Source organism: Rattus rattus, chromosome 4 (genome assembly GCF_011064425.1).
Source record: "Rattus rattus isolate New Zealand chromosome 4, Rrattus_CSIRO_v1, whole genome shotgun sequence".
NCBI lineage: Eukaryota > Metazoa > Chordata > Mammalia > Rodentia > Muridae > Rattus > Rattus rattus.
Window position 1 is genome coordinate 130,448,425 of NC_046157.1, and position 17,319 is coordinate 130,465,743.

The window sequence follows — 17,319 nt, forward strand, 5'->3', positions numbered from 1 at the left end:
TTTGTTTTGGTTCTATAATTTCTGTTGATCTATCATCCACTTATTTTGAAGCTTATTCATTCTTTCCTGGAAGTTGCTAACTCTTATGATGTGCTTGTCCAAATGCTATTCAGTTTTGCTTGTTTGTGCTTTTAAGACAGGGTTTCACTCTGTAACTCTGGCTATCCTGAAATTCACCATGTAAACTAGGCTGGCTTTGAGCTCATAGAGATGTACTTGCCTGTGCCTACCAAGTACTGAAATTAAAGGTATATTTTAGTGTATTCAACTGATTATTCATTATATTTTTATATTTTTCTTGAAATCATCCAGAAATTTGAATGTTATCTGCATCCTCAATTAGACTTTTACATAGTTCATCTAATTTCCTTTTTCTGTGTGTTAATTTCACTAAGCCATATCTGAATGCTGTTCTGAATATTACTTTTCTGTTACACATTGCTTGAACTTGTTCAATATGTTATACTTTTGTTATTGAAGTGTGCATCTTGGATAAAAAAGCTAGGAATATTGCACCTTTTGTGGCTGGAAGTTGATGTTTTCTTTGTTAGATCTGAGATGGAGAGAGAATTAATGAAGGTTTCCACTAGGTATAGGCTTCTTGTTGCTGTCATTAACTCTGACTTCACAGTTCTTACCTTCCTTCAGGGTCCCCTTATCTTAGCTATTTTGCCTTTACGTTGGCTTTGGAAGTCCCTTTCCATGCTTTCCCTCTCCTTTGTGCTGTCAGCCACATCCTTGGGTTATTACTTGCTGCTCTGGAGACTGTCAGCAGTGGGTGATAGCTAGGTATTTTCTTTATTTATGTTAAACTTTACTTTTCAGTAGGCATGATGCTGTCTTCTTGGATCTTGCTCTATTTGTTGACTCCTTGGTGGTGCTCTCTTGGTGGTTCTCCTGCTCTGCAAGCTTTTGGGTTGAACTTTGCATAGGATTCTGGCCCTCTCTCACAAGTAGAACTTTGTTCCTTCTCTGAGTTCTAAATTATGTTCACCTAGTACTGAGACTCTGGCCCTATGGTTGGAGGCTTTGTTATACAGGGAGATAGAATAGAGGGTACATTCAGGGTCCTGTATCTTTCCTTGGATTATTCACAAGGACACTTCTTTGAAACTGTTTTTAGTTTTTCTGGGTCTGAGCTTAGCCCCAAGGGAAGGCCAAAGATGTAGTATCACTTAGAGTCCGTATTTCCTAGGAACTTCACATTTTTCCAAAAGTATAATTAGCCTTTACCAATTTGCCAACTACTCTAATTTAATTTTTTCTGGTTTTCAGTTACATCTGTTTAAGTAGGCCATTGCTTATGTCTTATTACTTCTGTGGGCACCCGCCATCTTTTACATTTTGAACTAGATTATTGCCCTGCAATTTCAGCTTCAAATTATTTCAAGAAAACTTGCGAATTTCTTTGGCTTCATTGCATTATATGGGTATAAATGTCACTCTTTCCTGCTCTCTGTATTCCTGGGTGAAAACTACACTTGGTATTAATAAAGTGTCATTGTAGGAATGATCGAAATTTCATATTTTCTTGCAAATTAACAACCAGAGATTTTATGGGACCTAGAAAAAGGAAGAGATCCACAAGTAGATAAAGACGTGTTATATTTTGTTCCTAAAATACATGCAAAGAGCTTGCTCTCACACTCCCAGCACTGCAGCTGAAGGTAGGTGAGAGTGCCAAATTCCTTGGAACCGATGAAATTCTTTCAAAGCAATGAGGGGCTGATGTTCTCAACTCATGTGTTGCAGATTTGTCATGAAGGCATCATGTCATGGCGTAAGTGCCAAGCAGCATGTTTCCTTGCGCAGTAGTTCCTAAGATAATAGCACCCCTCACAATTAACTGTACTCCCATACTGTTGAGAGTCGGCTAGGACTTAAAGTAAGTAAAATAGGAGAAGACATTCAGATTAGTGCCAGGGAAAACTAGATGTAAGTGTTTACCAAAGGCTGACATAGTAAGCCTTTGATATTGGATTAAGCTAAACTTAATCTTTGTGAAGACACTAGCGGTTACCTTGAATAATGGGCGAGAGGAGTTTTAATGGTTTACACTGTGGATCAGTTCTATTTTTTTACTGGGAAGAAGTGTAGAGGAAACGTCTCCAAGTGCTGGATGTGAGGAGCCCAGCATGAAGTACAGGTGCCTTCAGGAGGAAGGGAGGAAAGTGACAAAAGTGATGGACAATCAGGACCAATGGATAGAGGCAGCTCAGCATTAATGCACTGCTGCTCTGGTGTCTCGGTGTTGTCTAAGCCAGGGTTTTCTTCACACATTGTTGTAGAAACAATGAAGTAAGTGAAACCACATGAGGAGGACCATTTTACCTGATCTCCCAAGGAAATCAAACCTTCTTTGACAACCCTATCGCATGTATCAAGAGAGAATTCTTTGTCAGCAGCTTGACTTTGCTCATTAAGGGTCTTGAGTGGTGTGGAATTCTGTCCTTTAGCCTCTTGAAGTAAAACTATTCTACATGTGAAGAACATGCTTATGAGACAAGGTGTCTCTCGCTTACTGGTTTGCTCTTATTCTTACCATAGTTTTCTTTAAACGTCACTCTCCTAAAAACACAGTGAGTTTGAAGACTCATCCAAAGTTGAGGATTCATCATTCAGAAAATACTCAATATCTTAACTTTACACTAGTAGTTTACCTTTAATCATGAACTGTATATATGAGATAAGGTTTCAATAGGCTCTATATCAACATTTAAAGGTAAAATTAGCATCAGATAAATACCTACTCTCCTTGAGTATAGTTTTATCATTCATAAAAATTCCAAGTCAGAGAAATGCCACATGGCAGTCTCTCTCTCTCTCTCTCTCTCTCTCTCTCTCTCTCTCTCTCTCTCTCTCTGTATTTGTGTGTGCGCATGTACGCATGTGTGATGTATTTCTTTGGTAGTATTTTAAATAACAGGGAATACCAAAACCTGATCATTATGTAGGGATTTAACCTCAGCTAGCTATTTTATAACCAATGCTTTATTCCAGCGCTATAATTAACATCTAAAATTAACATTTCCAACATGACTTTAAACATTAAAGAAACTAAGGAGATATAAATACTTAAAGCACTATTGCTTTGCACTTTTTGGTCCTTTCAAAACGGAACTGAAGGCAGCCTCTCTCCACATGAAATATGGCATGTTGCATGATTTGGAACTGTTTTATGGTTTTAAGTATTTTTTCATGCAATTGGGTGTAACTATTTCCATATGTTTATAAAGAGTGAAAGGATGTAGTGGCAACGATGCTGAAGCATTCTGTGTCCCTTGGTGAATTTGTCACATGAGACAACCAGCCCTTCTTATCTTGACTCCATTGCTAAACAGAACATGTCTATTTTTCTTAAAACCAACCTGAAGACGCTATGTCCTAAACAACTCATAAGTTTTTACATGATTAAAATGGAGTAAAATGATCATAACTATCCAGTGTTTCTTGCTGATTGACTATGCCACTTCTGTTTACCAGGAAAATAAATAACACATGTCTGAGCTCTTTCTAAAAGGCTCCTAGTTATTCTGTGGTTATTTTTCACTTATAATATTCCAGCTTAATTTCATAAAATAGCTTTTATCTGACTTGAGAAAAGTTCTTATTGTATGTTGTCTTCAAATATTTTTTTTATCTGAGTTCTGGACTTTTATTTGAAGAAACATCTCTCTCTCTCTCTCTCTCTCTCTCTCTCTCTCTGTGGTGTGTGTGTGTGTGTGTGTGTGTGTGTGTGTGTGTTTATCTCTCTTTCTCCTAATCTGTATCTCTCTCTCTTCCTCTCTTGCTCTCTTGAGACATGTTTTGTAGTTCCATTGGAAGTGAAATGCTTGCATGTTTGGCCTCTGAATTAAGAGCAGCCCACATTCAGTTATTTGAGATTTTTTTCCCTCAGCATATTACCAATGCTTATGCCTAATTTATAGTTGTCAAACAGAGAAAAACAAGCTTTTACAGTGCATTTATCTATCATAGGACTCGTTAAGATGAACGAGCATGAGGAAAATGCCTCTAGCAAGAGACTCATGGTTATCCCCTTTAGAAACATGGAGGTGGCCCATGATGCTTGTTACTGGCTCTATCCCATTGATTTAAGATTTGTGTATAAAGCATGCCATGTACTCTTTCTTTTGACACACATTCAAGTTAAGAGTCAAAATCTATCTTAATGCCATGCTGCTGGTGTTAACCCATAAAGTATCTTGGGTATATATTTCTAGATTAATGATGTTTCAAACTGGCCTCAAAGCACTATACCCTGGAACATGCTATGCCTTGTATTATAATTATTTGTTGTTTTGTCTTACTTCCTTCCATTTCACTCCATTGATTTCTCATCTCCTTTCCATTCTCACTGCCTTATAAGAATACATTTCTCTTAGTAATAGTTCTGTAATCTGGAGGAAGAACTGGTGTAGCTGCTCTGCGCCTGTGCAGTTGAAGCAGCTATTTCAGAGTTTCCTCACTTAGCGCAAAGACAGCCAATCTCAACTACAGCCTGGCCATAAACTTACTTCAATGCTCTGTCCATATAAAGCATACATCGAGCAATGGCCCCATAACTGTCTGGGTACCTTACCTTCTTGGTCACATTTTTATTAGTGGGATTTGCTTTTTTTAAGTCAGGCTTCCTATAAATGTCAAAAGTGAGAATATTCCTATATAGTAATTCTCCAAACTTCCTCTTAAAAATGACTTAAATTTCCACCGGAATACATGAGATCATTTCTGAGAAAATAGACTCAACTGTTTAAGATTCCCATGGAGAACTGTATGTAGGAAGTGTTGAGTGATACTAGTACTAATGGTGTTAGGGTTCCTGATGACGACTTTATATAGCTTTTCTACCAGCCCTGTGGAATACTATCATGTCTGTTTCACGTACACGGCACCTGGGGTTTAGTCACTTGCAGCAGTGACTGATGGTGTTAAACTTCATGCACAGGTTTGACTCTCTTAAAAATAAATAACCTTCATTATAGCATCCAGCTGAGTTCATCCTAAATTTAGTTGTAGATGTCGCATTTTTAGAAGTAGAAACTTGGCTCAAATGCATTTGCATTAAAGAGGAGGCTGAGTGAGCCTTATTTGTAAATGGAGTTAGCAATTTAAATTATATTCTCCAGTCAACCTAATGTGCAGTGTGCAACGACTGCCTTTGCATTTCCAGATGGGAAACAAAGGGCTGTGTGAGTCACATGAACTTGACTTGTCCGAGAGTTAGCAAGTGTACGGTGTATAGATTCTGCAGGTAAATACATGCATGAGATACACATGGGAGCCCAGATATTATAATCTTTTAGAAGTTTGTGTATAAGAGTTTGTGAGAGAAACCAGGAAAACCATAAAACAAGGTTTGAGTTGTATTCAAGAGATTATTTTCTTTAAAAAAAAAAAAACGCAGAAAACTAACAGTTTAGGACAAAGTCAACAAGACAAGATTGCCTGAGAGGCTCAGGAGAGGGACCATACTGTTCTTAATTGTGGGAGGATTATATTTTAAATAAAAATATCAGTATATGCTAATTGCACAAAATAATATGTCTCACTGTGACATTTTCAAGTATGAATATTATTTGTCTTGATCACATTCTTTTGCTTTCTTTCATATGTCCTCTTCCTATCCTCTTCATTTCAACTCTCCCTATTATTCAGTTTTTATTTTATACCTTGCTATTTTCTAGATTCCATTTATCAGACAACCAAAACTTTGTTAGTCTAGTGGACACCCGCTTTTCCAGATGACAATCTCCCACATGCATTCATTTTCCTGCAAACAGCAGAATTTCCTTACTCTCTCTTGGTGAAGGACATTCCTTTCTTTTGTATACATGTACCCAGTTTTACAGACACAAGGGTGACTCCATAACTTGGCTGCTGTGAATAGTTCTATAGTGGACCTGGGTGCACAGATGCCGCTGTTCTATTATTTCCCCATCCATTCTGGAATATACCAAGTCGAGGTTTAACATGAAAGTTCTATTTTTAAGCCTTTAAACCTCTATACCAAGCTCCATAGGGGCTGCAACTGTTTACATTTCTACACTGCATAAGGTTCATTTTTTTGCTTCCTTTCCAGCATTTATTTATAGTCATGGTAGTCATTGTGATTGAAGAGAGGTAGAATCCTGATATAGTTTTAATTTGCAAACTCATAGTGGCTAGGGATGTTGAAAAAATGAGAAAATATTTATTGCCTTTTTTTTTTTTTTTGCAAAGTGTTCCATCTAAGAAGGAAGGAAGGGGAAGAGGGCAAAAGGGGAGGAGGAACATTCTAGAAAAGGAGGGAAGATTAAAAAAAGTAGAAAATTGCAGTAAGAAAATCAAACAAGATGTGTCAGTCTTCTGAGCATTGGTCCCCTTTTTGATAACTTGCCTATACAATCCTTTAACAATCCCTTGGAGTTATGCCATTATACCACAGACTCCAGAGCAGAGAACAAACTGATGTGTTGAGAGCACCATTGCTTAAAAGTGGAAGAGCTAAAGTCCCAGTTCAGAGACCTTGTTCTCAGACCTTGGCTTTCACCAGTGCTCTCAAGCTGCTTGTGCTCTTAAAACAAAGCCAGTGTTGATGCAAGATAGCAGTTGATAGGATGTGAGTGGTCATTTGTCTTTTACAGACCTATGTATTATAAATTACACTGGAGTTCTGGTACGTTTGGAAACCAAACTTTTAAAATAGTGACTGTTTCATTAATTTTCTTGTTTACTGACTGGATCATTTGATCTTTTGATACTTACATTGAAAATACTTTTATTAATTATTTAGAATTCCATACACATTTTTGATCATATGCATTTTCAGTTCTCACATCAGCTCCACTCAGATGAACACTGTTTCCCTATTCTCCCAACATCTTTCTCTCTCCCTGTGCCCATCAAATCCAGCTTCTGATTACAATATACTCACCTGTGTGGAGCTATCCACTGGAGAACAGTCACCTTACTAGGAGCATGTAGCTCCTTAATGAGGGGTGGAGGATCATGAACCAATTTCCTTTCTGTACTAAAATGTTGATCAGCTTGATCTTTTGTGTACAACCACAGATGCTCTGATGTCATGAGCACAGTGGTCCTGTCATGTCCAGAAGACACTGTTTGGTTCTGATCTCCCCTGACCTCCAAATCTTACAAGACCATCCCTTTTCTGCAATGGTCCCTGAGCCACAGGGATGCATGTGGCATGGTCATCCCAGTTATGGCTGACACTCTATCGACAATTATTCTGTCCACTTTTATCAGTTGTAAATTTCTGCTTTAATTACAGAAACTCTTCTGATAAGGCCTGAGAGCTGCACTAGCCAATGATAGAGAGATGCGAATGTAGGAAGCAGTTTTGTACTAGGTCCAATATTAGTATTAGAATACTAGTATTAGGTTTGCCCAGTTGGATCTGTTATCTTGACAACATGGGTTCCTGACTAGGTTACAGTACCTGGCATATGTTTTCTTTTGTAATATAGTCTTTAAATACATAAAGTTGCTGATTATTCTTAAAATATTACTTACTGCCTGTACTGGACCTGTGGGCATCCCAGTCATTACTGTAGCTCACAGATTTTGTGGCTGGGTAAGAGTGATTGATAATGAACTTCCCCACTCACCAGCAGAATATTTAACATTGCCTGGTACTATGAAAGCTAGCCAGCAAGGATCTTCCTGGTTAGTACCAACTTCAGTGAAAAGCAGCATGTTATTTATAAAAGAGAGATTGTATATAAATGGAAGTAAATATTTTTTGACACTTGGGGCTGATTATAGTTAATAATGCTTGAAAGATGAAAAGATAATCGAGGCATAAGTTATTCTTGCTTGGGATTTATAATAAGAGGGGAAAAGTCGCTAGGTTTAATGCTGACCAACAACTGCTCAAATCATTGTGGGAAAACACTCCAGAAAGCTATGCTATTGTTCTTTATATAGACAAAGATAAGAGGTCTTCAAATGCATGACATATGATAGAGCATCCTTTTGTAGGTGTGTTAAAAGAGAATGAAAAATATTCTCAGGAGAGTGACTATCTTGGAGTTAAGCAATTTAGTGCCTGCAGTTACTGATGATGTCAAGAGTTTAGGTAGAGTGTGTGAAAAACTAGGGGAATCATTCAGACTATACATTACTGGTCCCAAGACTCATTGATTTGGACTGGAGAGATGGCTCAAAAGTTAAGTGTTCACAATCATCCACAACTCCAGTTTCTGGGGAAACTGACACCTGTTCTGAAGTCTTCTGTCTCTTGTAATTGTGTTGCACACACACACACACACACACACACACACACAAACACTCATACTCATAAAGTAACATAGATAAGTAGTTTTTAAAAAATGATGTGTGGGTATATTTGGAATTAGATTGCCATGTATATTAGATGGAGCCATGAGATGGAGACAGTTATGTCTGTTACCCTAGCAAAACTAAAGCTTGAAATATAGTAGTGAAAATTAGAGATTAAAGGCGAGATATATTCTATACACATAAAGGCAAAATCTGCTAATACTTACTGGGCATCTATGTGTTTTAAACAAAAATTGAGAAATAAAAGTCCATAAAAGAAACGTCCTCTTTTATTATAAATGCCAGTATTTTCATTGAGTTAATCACAGTGATTTTAAAGAATAGGGACTAAGTTATCAGCATTTATTGAGCAACTGCAATGTGCCAAATATACATGCATCTTTCCTTAAATTAGCTCTTTAACTTTTATAGTAATCATGAAATACTGGTATTATTTCACTTATTACTATAGGAGGGGATGAAATTACTCAAAGCAAGATAATTCTGCCATTATCAAGTTTATTTTGGGGGGGCAGCATGTACTGTAATCTGCAGCTGAAAGATTTAAGTTTTGTCATGAACAGTGCAGTGTGAGACAAACAGGTAAGAGGATAGGAAAGGTCAGTGTGTGGAAGAAGACTGAAGGCCATGAATAGAACAGCATGGTTGGAGTACAGCTTACGAAGAGAAGCAGATGCAGGTATATATTTGGAAAGGGAAGCTTTGCCTAAATTATAATGTGCCCGTGAGGTTTTAAATGTCCCCTTCTTACCTACCTCTCATCGATCGCCCTTCTCAGGTCCATTGAGAAGGAAATGATTTTACAGCCATCTCAACTTTATCACTATTTGCTTGATAAAAGAACAAAGCTAAAAGGAGGGCTTTTGCTTCACATTTTCTCTTTTGTAGTAACTTGGTTCCATGAAGAGATGGCCAAGCTACACTATTTGGATCTCACTCTTAATTTGTGCCTAATATACTCTGCACCTCTGATTTGTATGCACATAAAGCCAATTCCAAGCAACTTAAAAGTAACACAGGAAATTCAGGTTAACATTTGTCACAGTTTCCAGGGGAAACAGCCTCTTCTATTTAACTTGTGATGAAACAAAAATGCTGTACCTCATTTTCTTCCTCTTAGTGCAGTGCCTTCGATGCTAGCCAAAAATCTCACAGACTTGGACATTGCAAAGAATACTCTCTTTCTGGCCTTTATTGTAAGACTCTGAGGACTGTTTTCTGTAAAGGACTTAGAAATATGCATTTAAGAGCCGATGAATGGTGCTCGGTGGTAAATCTTTGTGCAAAAAATGTGTTAAATTTTAGTCATTTTCTGTGGGATTGTAGCATCAGCAACTGGCATGAGATGAATCAGACTGATGATTCCAGTTCTTTGCAAATCAGACAGCATGATATAATGGTGCTGGAAAAAAAAATCTCCCTTGGCAACTTTTGGAGCCATGAAGTGCAAAAGGGGTGTTAGATACCACCGTACTCGGAAAGAGCAGGAGCCCTGATGTTAACTCTCAGGATAATTTGATGCCTCATTTATTTATTTTCTACTGCTTCCATTTTTCTGACAATGTAGATAACATTAGCTTATATGTTCTCTGGCAAGATCTTGGTTATCTGTGGAGGTCATAAGGCCTTTTAGAAATCCACAAATCCACAATAGGACCTATTTGAGAAATGCATAGCCCGATACACTGGTGTGTGTGTGTGTGGTGTGTGTGTGTGTGTGTGTGTGTGTGTGTGTGTGTGTGTGTGTGTGTATGTGTGTGTATTCAAACTGCCCAGATAACATTTCAAGTATTGAGAATTTAGGGTTTATTTACTGTCCTTTCTTTCATAATCTTGTTTGGAAGTTCACTTTCTATGAAAGTCAAGTCAACTCATAGAAATATCTCAAGGTGGGTTATGCATTCATAATTTTTATATAATTGAGCATGGGAAACATTCATTTTATGGAAGAACACATATAATTTTCTGTGTGGAAGATATTTTAAAGGTTTTCAGAATATATTAATTTGAGACTTCTGAGGGATTAAATGATTAAAAATACTTTCAGTCTATTCAGTGATAAATGCCATGACAGAAGTGTGAGCTTAGTTCAGAGCAGAGACTAGTTCCAACCAGCCTCATCTCATTCAATTGCTTCTCACCTGGTTATATCAAGCACTATTGTTGGAGAAGGAATTTTTTGTAGTCATAATTTGTCTTAACCAGCTAAATATACATTTTTCAACTATATTTGGAAATAAAAACTGAAACACAATATATAGAAATCATATATTTTAGGCTATGGCAAATGATTCCCCCATTGTGAAGTACAAGAAATGCAGTAAAGCCTTATGACTCTGGAAAGACACAGAAATGTGTCAACGCCCAGGCTAAACCTGTCATAGGCAAAGAACCAAGATGAAGTTATCCCTTAGAGGGAAGTTCTCATACATTGGCTATTGAATTTAGGGAGAAAGCATAAAATTTTAATTCTTGTGTTTCTAAAGATTGGATTATAAAGTTATTTGATTTGAAGTTCATAGTGCAATGTAAAGATAAAATTATATGAAAGTAAAGTATGAGATAAAATGTACTCAGTCCCAGAAATATGCACAGTGTATAAATTTATCCAGGGCAACCATATTACAAATTTACTGCCTTTTCTGTTTCTATATTTCTACAAATTCAAATAGACATACATTAGGGGCAGATGAGGATATAAGTTGGCCTCGACCAATTGAATGTGTGTGGAATTGCCAGACTCCACTTGTAGCTTGACCCCTGAATAATTCCAAGAGTGTGAACTCTGTTTCTGCACTAACTTTTGGGTGAATGAAAATATTCAGCAGGGATCAATGAGATTTTATGGCATGGCAACATTCAAGAATGGGAAAGAACCGAGTCCCTGAGCCAACAGTTTCCCCACTAAAGTTGTCCCATTGTATTTGCCATTCTAGTTACACTACTTAGTTCATAGGACCAAAGCAGGGATTAACAAACAGCAGAGGCACCCTTGATCTTTGTCTAGGAAGGAGCCATTAAAGCATTGATGAGGAATTATATAACACATTCTTTTCAGAGCATCTGCTAAATATGAAAGAATATTTAAATTATTAATAAAAATACCATTTTACATTAAAAATATCAATGATATAGGAAGAATAACTGTGTGTCGAGGTGCATTATAAATTATCAACATAGAACACATAGAGAAATCTTTGGGGACTTTATATTCCAGTTACAAAATATGAACAATAGAAAAATGGTTTTGTGGAAGGTTGAATGAGACCAGAATAGCAACAGAAAAGACACTAAAATCTACAGAACTATCACAAAGGTGGATACTTCTATCCACAAACAGGCTAACACCGTGCAGGTGGCCTTTCACCTACATCCTCTCCCAGGTGGCAGATTTCCATGGAAAAATCAACTCAAGTGCCACACAGATGTGCAGAGATAGGCACACCTACAGGCACATGCGTACTTGAACTTACACATACTCTATGATTCTCTAAATATAGGAAACACAAAATTTCTCCTTATAAAATAGTTCTTAACATCTATAGTAATATGCATTTTAACTTTTCAAGAATTATAAATAAGGCAGGTTGTTACCAAAGTTCATAAATCTATTTGATCCTGGAATATTTTCCTACACCAAGGGGGTGGTTTATGGATACAGGCTAGTTGGGGACAGTGCCTTCATCTGGAGTTATAATCTTTATGGAAAATACATGGGTTCTGTAGCTCACTTATGAAAGTAAGAAATTAGAAACACAATGATAAGGAGACAAAACTTTTCTTTTGGTTAAAAAAAAATCACTTAATTCAAAGCATGCCCCATTCTCAAAATCTTTTATATGAGAAATATATTTCATGACCTAAAATTCAACTTTCATAAGAATAGGTTTGCATGAATTGTGTAAAAAACGGATACTTAATACTTCAAAGAATGAAGAAACTTCTACTGTCCTTATTTTTAACAGCTTTCAACATGCCCTTGGTAGATGAAAAAGATGGGTATTTTATTTTTACTATGAAGGGCAATCCAGAGTACTTGAGGATGCTTCTTGTTCTAAAGAAGGAACTGTAATGAGTAGTTGGTAAGAGACCAAAATGCTGGTATTGTTTTGAATGTACGTAGAAAGGTTTTGGTGGGAGGATACAAACCATATGCTATTTGTAACCAAAATTATGGGAAGTGACATTAAGACATTTTTTTGATCTACAGTGTAATTTTAAGTTCCCATCCTGTTGGCTACATATCTTCAATAGGAACAGAATTATTTAAATTGTTAATTCCCTGTCCATTTTGCTGATATATAAAATTATTCTAAATAAAAAATGCTTTTTTCTTTGATCAGGAAACTGAAGTATCAATATTAGGACATCAAGTCTTACATAATTCAATTTGAGAAAACACTGAATTGTAAGCATATTATCTTCTCTCTTTCTTTGTAAAGATGTTGAAAACACGCTCTTTAATGTATTTCCCCAAATTTTCTCTGGCTAAAGATAATATATATTTGAATAACGATGAACATTTGAAGATGTTTTTAAAACCACACACTATAATTTGAACATTGGACTAAGTAAAGGGCGTTGCAGAAAACCTGCCCTGGAGCTTCAGATCTTGCTTCCTGTCAGGACAAGAGACTAAACAGTGGAAACCACTAGGCCTTTGTTAATGGTTGGTTAGAAAAGAGGACAAATGATAAACAGTGAAAAGCATAATTGGACATCTATTGATGCTATGCCAGTAAATGGGAGGCATTTTCAAATGCTATGTGTGTTGACATCAAAGACGAGGTATCTCTGTGATAGGATCCTGTTTGACTCTGCGCTACACTCTGAAATTGCATTTTCTTTTCACCTCTTCCAGAAGAGGAAACTTTGGGGACTAATTCACTTGTCATGGAGATGGATATCCCAGCAGTGCACGTGACTTTTGCACAAATAATATATACTACTTTATATTTGTTGTTTTACTTTTATGTTTCTCATGCATGTCGGTAAAACTTTCTTGAGTAGGTATCAGCATCCTGACAGTCCTTATGTGACCAAACCAGACCAAAGATAGCTAAAGAATGTGGCGAAGCTCAACACAGAAGGCAAGCATTGAAACTATTAGGAGACAATGCATTCTCATCACTTGCTTCTAACTTGGTCATTGGAAAGATTTCAGTCTTATATGCTGCTTTGATTATACTAGATGTAGGTTTTCAGGAATGGTATTACATTGGAGACTTAGAATATCACATACTACTAAGAATATAAGTCTGCTGGCAAATGCTACTCGTCAGAAAAGCCTTCTCTAGTCAATGGACAGCAGTGAATACAGAGAGACATATGGCTGCCCAAGATGGTGAGAAGACGAGATGGGTGAGTGTTCAACCCTAAACAACCAAACAACAACAGAAAATGAAAGGTGATGTTTAGGCAGTAGAAGTTAAAATGGATAAGAGTGAGATTTTAATAATCAGAATACATTTCTACATATGTGAAGTTGTCAAAGAACAAAATAATAGTTACTTAAAATGTTCTTATCCTGGTCTATTTCACCTATAAGTTGGTGTTATCTTCCTGAAAAGTTATTTCATATATATTAATTAATAGAAAAATGAATTTTATCTTTTAGCAAATAAATGTTGTAATAACAGTTGAAGGAATTTATTATACCAGCATAAAATGACTTGTCCTCAAAGTTAGCAAAAAAATTATTGTAGAAAAAGCTTTATAACTATGGAAATATTGCTTATACCCACAGATATAAAAATTAAATTTATAAAAATATATATTGAATATATATACAAACCAAGTGACTGTCTTAATTTTAATAATTAATAAAAGGCACAAAATAGACATACTAGTTTGATGTAGCCACGGATCCAAAATGCAGTAATCCTTGCTTCTAAGTCCCAGAAACTTTTTATGCAGATGACTATCATTTAGAGTAAAGCCGTAATTAAGAGAACATAAGCAACATTATATACACCTTTCCCCCCTTTTATTAAATATCATGCTTAATGTGTATCTTCTGAATTGGTGTAGGTGACTTTAATTCATCTATAAATATTTTAATAATCTAAGTTTTTATTTTGTGGAAATAGTATAACGAGAATAGAGTTTCCCATTCTAACATGGAGCCTGTCTGTGTTAGCTGCTGCGAGCCACACACAGGCGTAAACTAGACTTCATCCTCTCAATGTATTACAAGTCAGTGGAGAAACAAGAAGTAATATAGCACAGAAATTAAGTAGTGTGAAGCATCAGTAAGAGGTGACCAGATGAAGTGCATTTACTAAACGTTATCAAGTATAAATAAAAGTGAAATCGACTGACCTTCATTGATCTTGGGAGCCTAATAAGGTAAAGTAACCTTAGAAACAAGTCATGGTTATTGGAGGATAATCAGTAATTCACCAAACTAGTATAGTTTCTTACAACAGTCTATAAATGTTTGTCCTTAAACCTATAGCTAAGGGAAGTCATCAGCCCTCATCAGGGAATCTTTTTGCAACACATGCTGATCACTACAGAAAACCACAACCATTGAAATGCAGAGTCGAGCTCAGTCCTAAAGGACACATCTACAAGACATTCCTGACATCTAAGGCTCAGGAAACATTGCAGAAGATGTGGGAGAAAGATTGTAAGAGTCTGGGTTTCTTCTGTGGGATTGTGTGTCCTAGCAGTGTCAGAAGAAACAGCCATAAATGCCCACCAACATGACTGCAGAAATGTGAGTGGAAGAAGGCTTACACCTATGGACGTGCAGAAGTGGATAGGGAAGAACTCACTAGGTGTCAGCCCAAAACAAAGAACTATAGGAAACGGAGGAAATCTAACTGAGTGGAAACTGAGTGGAAGATCCTCCCCAGGGAGGAGCACACTGAAAAGTTGTCCAGTACTAAAGAGTCAGCCTTGAAAACATACAGACAAGCAATGTCATGAGGACATAAAAGGTTATACTTAGGAATACATGCGTATAGTATGTTTTGCATGCAATAACAGCTAGTGGAACAAGACTGTGAATATGAAGGAAGGCAGATGAGAGGGTTTTGAAGGGGGAAAGAAAAGGGGAAAATGTCATAATTCTAATCTCAAAAATAAATAAATAGGTGCCAGAAAATAAAAACAATACGTATCAGAAAATTCCCATCTTACCCTGCAGATATACTGTCACATACTCGTAGACATAATGTTCTTGTACACTGTGTAAAGCTTGCCTTTGTATTATTTCACAGGCTGGTTTCTCTATCATACTACCGGGTTTCATTCTGGACATGGCTTTGCTATGTGGAATTTTAGAAGTTTCTGTCCCAAGTTTGTATAAGCAATTCATACCATTTATTCTCTGCTTTGTCTATAAAGGCTGATCACCCAATAGCTGGGCAGGAGAGTATAGGGCAGGAAGGAGTAGGGGGCATTAAGGTTGTCATGAGATAGAGTGGGACCAGGAAGATACTATGGGAAAAAAACCATCTAAAACAGAGAAAGCTAGGTCATTATTAACCTGCAAGTGTTATGGAGACAGAAGTGGGATGAAGTCAGATCATAGGGAATTAAGGTAGCTCAGTTAACTACCTAGATATTGAGGTGCAGTTTGAAATAATCTCGGTTTCTCTGTATGGTTACAAGGACTCGCCAGGGTAAAGAAATACAGTCCTTGGATTAATTCCCTGGTTACACTTACAATAAAAATAATTCATTTACAAAAGTTGAAGTTAAAATGACCAATAACACCATATGCTGACAAGGACATAGAGAAAGTGGAACTTTATGTGTAGTCCTTAGGAGCATAGGATGGTGCAAGTCACACGGGGGACAGAATTGCTGCACTTTTGATGGTCCCACACAATTATATTTTGCTGTTATGAGAACAACAGAGCTATACCCACTTCTTAGTCACCTGTATTCAAAGCTCAGTAATACATTATTAGTAATACAGCTAGACTGTAAACTGCTCACTTTCCCACTGATGTGCAAGTCTTTGAACAGACTACAGTCATAAAAGGGACCATCATTACACTGACAAGAGGACTAGAAATGTAGACAAGAGACAAAAATTATGAGTAGTTCCAAAATCCACACATACAGAATTATTTTCATTTATATGAGAATCTAAAATAGGCAAAACTAACATTTAGCAAAAAAAAAAAATTTAAATGAGTTTTGCATGGGTGCTTTAGACATAGGAATAAAAAAATGCCAGCAACACCCTAGGGTCTTCATAATGCCTTATATTTTTGTATTTGTTCATATGAACATAAGTATTAACCAGTCTTATTAAATGATACCCAGAAGGCTTATATATTTCATTTCCTATAGATTAAGGCTTTTATACACTTTATATAGATTTGATTTTATTTGTGTTTAGAGTGAGTAGTGTGCATGAGGCTGTGGATTTGATATCCAGCACTGCGAAAAATGCATAGAGTTGGACTAGAACGATAGGAAAAATTTAAATACATACATAATTATACATATATACATATATAATATTTCATTATTTGAAAACTACTTTTAAAAGAAGTAATAACTATATATTTTAAAATTGATAGCATAGAGAATGACAAGTCAAAAGCAAACCAAAGTCGTCTCTAATAACTGTAGAGTTGTTTTTAGAGTCATGTAATTGATAACATGTGTTCTCAAGAATGATGTGTATGTGAATATGTATATATATTATGTGAACATATATTCACTTTAATATTGATGTGCTGGAACTCATAATCAAGGCAACTTACAGTAAAGTTTTTTGGGTTTATGATTCCAGTGGGCTAGAGTCTGTGAGTAGAATACGGTATGTTGAAAGGACAAGGAAACAGACGACTCACATCTTGAACCAAGAGACCAAATAGAGAGAGTGACTAGGCCATGTGGAGAACTGTGGAGATTGTAGAGATGTGTGGCACATGGGTTTGCAACCTCGAGGCCTGCATCCAGTGAAATACTTCCTTTAATAAAGCCACACGTGATAAACATACCTAAATACCACCAACTGGTGACCAAGCCTTCAACTATTTGAGCTAA